Source organism: Mytilus edulis, unplaced genomic scaffold (assembly GCF_963676685.1).
Source record: "Mytilus edulis unplaced genomic scaffold, xbMytEdul2.2 SCAFFOLD_2521, whole genome shotgun sequence".
NCBI classification, from domain to species: Eukaryota; Metazoa; Mollusca; class Bivalvia; order Mytilida; family Mytilidae; genus Mytilus; species Mytilus edulis.
Window position 1 is genome coordinate 2603 of NW_027267389.1, and position 7654 is coordinate 10256.

A 7654-nucleotide genomic window follows, 5' to 3' on the forward strand; every position below is an offset into this window, starting at 1 on the left:
CTGAGCCATGAATTATCCAATCAACAAAATTAATCGGATTATCTTTATTGTTGTTTTATACATTGTGTTGTTAGTACAGTGTGACCATGCGGGAAGTAATATTGTGACGTCTAGAATGAATATCACGATGTTTTAAGATTTTCGTCTTTTATTAAAATTTCGTTCCATAAATTTTTAAGTTTTATTCTTAATTTTATTATCATGTCCTGGACCAGTAATTAATTCTTAAATTTGCACGAGTTTGAAAAGGGAAATAATTATAAATGTTCATACTTTAAAAGAATTTATATTAATTAAAGTTTTGTATATGGAATCCGTTCTAAACGGTAAAAGCCGTACTTTTCAAACAATCAAACTCATATACATGTAGTTAGATGTTATTTCTCATTTTTATCGAACTTGTCCAGGAATTTTATTTTTGAGTTATACGAATATTTTAAGAAATCCGTTTTTATTAAGTTTTTTTTCTCTAATTAAAGTCGTTTTGTCCAGTTTCACAAGCCTGAAACGAATTTCAATGCGAAAATAAATTCTGAAAATGAACTTGTCTCCGTTTTCGTCTCCGCTTTTTGAAAATTATGATATTTTGGGTATAAGTTATTTCTAAAAAATATGTAAGTTAGATTGTAGTAGCGAGAAATTTTAAAAAAGAAGATGTGGTATGATTGCTAATGAGACAACTATCCACAAAAGACCAAAATGACACAAACATTAACAAGAAAGACTATTTCGAAGACAGTTTATTGACACGAAATCCGTTCAAACCACGACTAAGTCTTCGTGCACAGATTTCCGTTAAGGTTAAACTGAATATTGTACATAATTGTCTTCTCTTGTATAATGGTTTGTTGAGAATAAAGATATACAAATGTAATAAAATTTGATATTCAGTCAACATTGTGTTTATTTAAAAACTTGATTTAGAGAGAGAGATAGAGAAAAGAATCACACTGAAAAACAAAAATCGAACTTGTTACAGAAAAAAAAACGCAACTATAAAATAATTTTCTTTATTCGTGAACTGCAAAACACAACAAATTAATTTACCCGTCATCATGAAAAATAAACTGAAAAAGCACATCGAATGAGATATATGTTTTATTTTTTCTATATGCAAATTCATGTTAAAGGTAAAACTGAACTAAACAATACAATTCCTAAAAAACAATAAAGATAATCCAATCAATTTTGTTGATTGGATAATTCATGGCTCAGTAGTTGTGTAATCAGTGACACGTGCCCTCATTATTTTATAAGAATTAACATATCTATCTAAGTTCGATTCAGGCGCGGATCCAGATGGGGGGTTCTGGGGGGTTCTGGGGGGGTTGGAACCCCCCCCTTTTTTTTTGGCCGATCAATGCATTTGAATGGGGGACATGTAGTTGAACCCCCCTTTTTTTGCCCTGGGGTTAGGACCCCCCCCCCTTTTTAAAATGGCTGGATCCGCCCCTGCGATTTCAACTTCTACCAAAATTTAACTCTAAAATAAGAAGCGTATAACGAATATAAACATCCATCATGTGTGCAGATATGATTACGGTAATGGGTCCTGAGTGCACTTTGTATGTCCTGAGTGCACTCAGGAGGTCCTGAGCGGTTGTTTAGACGTACCCGAAGAATAAATTATTTCCTGAACCTAAAATACATTTATCTGTAATTAAAGAAAATTCGCCTAAAACATTCTCTCATATATTTAAACAATTAATTGTAAAATAATTAATTCAACGTCGGACTTTCTGTCTGTTTACTAATACTTTTCTTGTTCAGTTTAGTTTATACCCATAATAGATGAACGGAAATAAGTACTTTTTTTAGGAAAATTTACAACTAGATGAACGGAATTAAGTACTTTTTAGGAAAATTTACAACTCAAATTTTCAAAAACAAAATTCTACACTTTTTACCTGGATGTTTTTCTCTGTCTCGAAGCCGCAACCTTTGACCCGCGACCAACACCTCACATGACGTATTCTCGATGTTGAGGTATTGACAATATACAATCACATTTATCAATATACAGCAAGTAAGTAATTTGGTGTTGAATGCCAGTAGATCAGAATTTGTTAATTGAACTTTACCTGTTTAAGGGGCACTAGCTGCCAAATTCATGTTCTTCATCGATTTTAATAAAATTCACATAACGTGTATATAGTGTTGAATTGTTTATTAAAATGTTGCGCACAATCTTGGCTGATATGCATAAAACCATTATATTTCATGACACTGCATGAAAAAGAAATTGACTTATCGCATAATACCAGAACCAGAGACATATATATTGTATCTAATATCTCTGCCAGAACTAAAAAATAAACTACAGTAAGTCCACATACACATAAGAGGGTATGGATGTGAATTAACAGAATAGAGAACAAAGGACAAAGAAAAAAAAGGAATAAAGAATAGTGAAAGAAAGAGAATAATGGAAAAAAGTGTAAGTTATTAAAAATATAACTAAAACAAGAATGTGTTCCCAGTACACGGATGCCCCACTCGCACTATCATTTTCTATGTTCAGTGGACCGTGAAATTGGGGTAAGAACTCTAATTGACATTAAAATTAGAAAGATCATACCATAAGGAACATATATACTAAGTTTCAGGTTGATTGGACTTCAACTTCATCAAAAACTACCTCGACCAAAAACTTTAACCTGAAACAGGACGAACGAACGGAGGCACAGACCAGAAAACATAATGCCCCTCTACTATCGTAGGTGGGGCATAAAAAGAAGACAGAAAAAAAGACACCCCTCCGAGACGAGCCTTACATGCACTGTTAACTTATGATTGTTATTACCCAAGGTTAATTTTACGGCGGCTCATTTTATTTTGGCTTAGAAATAAACATAATTGACAAGTTTCCTTCCCCTGCATTCTCGATCCCACATGTAAATAGCACGGTGATTTCAAAAAGACATTGATACATCATTACAACACTTGCCGTCAGTATTTGAATATATTGATTAAGAAGGTATAGAAGATTAATGCACGCACACTATTATCCACCACTGGCCTAAATAGTTAGTCCGCAAACAACGAGGGTCATAAAAACCCAGCACTTTGAACACAGCCACCGGCATGGTGTGAATCTGAAAGCTTCCCACTATCATTTCTACCCATAGAAAACTTTTGCCTTTCATTTATCAAAAATGAAATATGTTGATATTAATGGTATATAAGAATTATTGGGGAATTCAAACCATTCCTATTGTAAGTGATAAAACTAAATTTATATCAGGGTGATTGAAATGAGGAAAAAAAAGGGGGAATCAGGAGTTCAGGGACCCCTGTTTGGGAAAAGAATTGGTTGATTATATATGGAATCACTGAGTCATGGCAGGAGCAGGCCCCTCTTAGGCAGTCGGTGGGCCCCACTTATGAAAAATTCTGGATCCACCACTGTGGTCATGGTGGTCTTCAGTTGTATTATCTTTAAAAAAAAAAATTACACCTGTATAGTGTATATTCTTTAGTGTAAATCAAGGGAAAATACTGTGAACTATCTGTGCATTGGGGCTTATTAAAAGGTATTTCGGGGGGAAGAAAGAAGGGAGGGTGAGTCCATGGGAGGTAATCCCCACCCCTTTCAATTTGAGAATATGCTATTATCTTGTAAACGGTCCAGATCCCCATCCCTAAACCATATATATTCTTGAATGGGACGATAAAACAAATCAAATGAAATTAAAAGGAGGTCTTTGGGGGTTACCCCACTCTGTTCAATTTGAGAATGTGCTATTATCTTGTGAACGATCCAGATCCCCACCCCTAAACCATATATATTCTTGTCGGGGACAATAAAATTAATAATGAAATAAAATAAAAGTGAAGTCCCACCCCCTCTAGTTTGAAAACTTGTAAACGGTCAAGATCCCCACCCCTAAACCATATTTATATATTCTTGTATAGAACAATAAAACAAATCAAAGGAAATATCTTTAGGGAGAGTCCATGGGGTTCACCCCCACCCCCACATGTTTGAGAAACTTTTAAATGGTTGAGATCCCCTGTCATCCAGTGGTGAGGTGAAAAAATTTCAGGATCCCTGATCCCCACCGTCAAACCATATATATTCTTGTATGAGACAATAAAACAAATCAAATGAATATAGGATCATCCCCTTTGTCTTGGGTTGGGAACCCCCCTTTTTAAAATGGCTGGATCCGCCCCGGCATACCATCTAGCTAGCTATAAAGGCTTTAAAAATATGAAATCAAACAAGGAAATTAACAGTGTAGGCAACTGTTTTGAATTTAAAAAAAAGTCTTTTTACATATATATAACAATGTTAAATTTTTTGTGCATTTATTTTTGCTTATCGTATTTTCAATAATAGACAAAATTGCATGATTGAATATTGTAATTTAAGAAAAATCAGCATACATGATATAAAATGGGAAGTGGAAACTGGGAATTTGACAAAGAGACAACAACCCAATCAAAGAGCAGACAACGGCCGAAGGTCACTTATGGGTCTTCAATGCAGTGAGAAAAATTCGGCACTGGTCTTCAGCTCATAAATATGTATCAGAAATGAAAACGAGATACAGCTTTCAGTTGTATTAATAAAAACCTCACAATAAGTTCTGAATATCAGAATATACAGTATTGTAAGATTCTCTCAAAATGTACACATAGAGCTGAAAAACTGTCAGTGACTGTAAAATTAATCATGCTTACATTAAAGTCCATGGAGTCCATCTTAATATGCATACTCTCGTACAAAGGAATATAAGTATGCAATAGACATCAAGTTTTCAAAAATAAGAGTATCTATGCCATTAATTTACGACGAGATCTTAATCAAGTAATAATTTCGGTTTGTTTAAATATTTCGGAGGTTAGTATGACCTCCTCTTTGGTGATGATGTTTTCGTTTTAAAGTTGGGAAAATTGTTTGTACATGTACCAACAAAAATAAAAACACAAATTCAATCTAGAATTATGTTTTTATCATTTTTTTATGTTTAGGTTGTCAGCAAGATGAAAAGGACAAGTATGCAGTTCAAAATTCAAAATGTGGATAAGTTGAGGTTCTAGGTCTTACCTTTGCAGATTTTCATATTTTGCATGAATGAATTCAAAGGTTATATGATGGACAGCAGAGAAAGAAAAAAACAACTTTTCAATTATCCTGCTCCTGGATAAATGTAAAACATCTTGTTTTTCGGTAAGTTTTATGCTCTGTTTTGATAGTGTTAGTGCATTCATCTTTCCAGTCTTTCCTCTAAATTGTAAGTTTTTGGTGAGTGTTCACCATGAATTTCAGTAAGTAACTTGTGGATTTACATGTATTATACTCAAAATTTAATACTAATATTAATGGGATTTTAGCATGACATCCTGCCAAATGCTTGTTAATCATGTTTATGTTCCAGAACAAACAAGTATTTGGACTGTACGCATACAGTCTGCCCAATTTTAAGAAGTTGGTCAAGTTTATTACAAACAAATGTACAGTACAGATCAACATAACTGAAATCTTTAATAGATTAATACAAAAAGTTTAATTGCAGTTAAAATAAAAACACAGGTTTGGTTGAGCTGGTACCAGACAGTACAAGTATACTTAAATGGTCTGACTGTACACATATGGTGGGACTGTAAGTTCTGGACCATAAAAGTAAGATCCGAATACTGATATGGTCTGGAACATTTATACATGTCTTAAAATTAATATCAAACACATTGGTGTTTTTTAACTTGGTAATAAGTTATGTGATAGAACTATAATGTTTTGGGATATCAAAATCAAAAAATATCCCATTTTTACTTTTAATAAAGAAGAAGATTATTGATGTATGTTTAAATGTATATTAAAATGAGACAGCAAGCCAACAACACAAAAAAAAGGATAAAACATAAATATTTTGTTTGTATCAATGTTATAATTTCCAATATGTTCAAGGTATTTTTTCATTGAAATAAAACACAAATTGAAATCTGTCTGAACTTCAAAAGCTTAAAGAAATATTGTTTCTGTTGTCTGCATTTTGTATAATATATTGCAAATTCTTGTGAATAATGGAATGTTATTATAGTTGTCTAAAGTTTTAACTTTTAACATTGATCTTTATACTGTAAAATTCATAAATTATTGCGTGCATTTATTATTGCGATTCTGTCATTTTAGACTTAAATGCGATTTTAAATTTTACGATTTTGAAAAATCCTGTTTAATCCATATGAAATATTTCATAATACGAGTTTAAATTATTGCGTTTACAACTCCGTTGCATTTTTCGCAATAAAAAAAACTTGCATTAATTCCGAATTTACAGTATATATATATATTATGTATATAACTTGGGAAAATACCCAAATTTTATAAAGAAGAATAAATTAATTGATTGTTATATGGTATTAGAATAGGAAGATGTGGTATATTATTAAATTTGACAACCCTCCATCAGAGACCAAAGGATGTAGGCCGTTAGCAACTGATGACACTGGACAACCTTTAACAATCAGTAAAATCCATACCGCATAGCTATTTTTATTGAAAATCATATTATTGCTACATGTATGAAAACAATTTTGTATAATCCATTACTTTAGATTTTATTGGTTCTTTTTCAGAAGGATTGAAATTCACCACCTAAAATAAATGGAGAAAACATAGAAACAAGACCAGAATAAATTCAAAGAAAAAAGTTGGATCAGTTATTATTTTCATCACTCAGTCAATGATTTGAAGTTCTTTTAAATTCAAAAAAATATTGAAACCACAATAATGTCAAAGTTCTGTGCTGAATGTCCAAAAAGTGGACTATACCATCAAACAATGCTGGATGATAAGAAACTATTAATGTTTTGTGTTGAGGGATATTGTGAAAAAATAGATTTACTTAAATAGCTACTAGTATGTTAAGCCTAACAATAGAGTTTTTATTGATTTCAAATGGCAAATAATTGTGTTTCAAGAAAGTATTCTATAATTCATGAATAAACATATATTGATACTTACATTATCTGCTTTGTTGTTTAAAAGTTTAGTTTTGAACAGTTAAAGAACAATATGCTAAATTAACATTTCCCAAGAAAAAAAGATATTCAATTAAAAAGATTCATCTTATAATAATTTACTACCAAATAGAATACATTGTAACATACACATTACTGTTTATTTATATCTATATATTTACAATTAGAATCCCATAGGATTTTAATTTGTCCCATGGGATATTAAAAATCCCATGGGATAATAAAAATCCCATGGGATTTTTTTTTGTCCCATGGGACAACAAATATCCCATGGGACTACAATAATCCCATGGGACAAAAAAAAATCCCATGGGATTTAACCAAAATCCCATGGGATAATGGTAAATCCCATGGGATTTTGCCCTGTCCCATGGGATATTGAAAATCCCATGTTTTTATAATTCAAATTGCAAAATAAATATGAAAGTAACTGTAGAAAACCAATGAAATTATTGAATCCCATGTAATTCTGCACATTTTGGTTATATACATGATATTGTAGCTCTTGTTTGAGGCGGCGGCGGATTTGCAAATGAGTGTTTTGCAAATTAAAAGTGTCCAGTGTTATTACATTAAATTCTAATGTTTGATGATTGTAGTGTATTTTCTTAAAAAGTAAAGCACATAAGGCTGAGTTACACAAATTTATAAAAAGTGCAATGAA

General features: G+C 31.9%; 1 long non-coding RNA gene across 1 annotated transcript; it reads left to right on the forward strand.

The window, feature by feature from the left end:
- The first annotated feature begins 2826 nt into the window (after positions 1 to 2826).
- On the forward strand, positions 2827 to 6974 carry LOC139505383 (uncharacterized). The gene is made up of 3 exons (XR_011659706.1): positions 2827 to 2977; positions 4978 to 5176; positions 6586 to 6974. It is a non-coding gene; the product is annotated as an uncharacterized lncRNA (long non-coding RNA).
- The last annotated feature ends 680 nt before the right edge of the window (positions 6975 to 7654 follow it).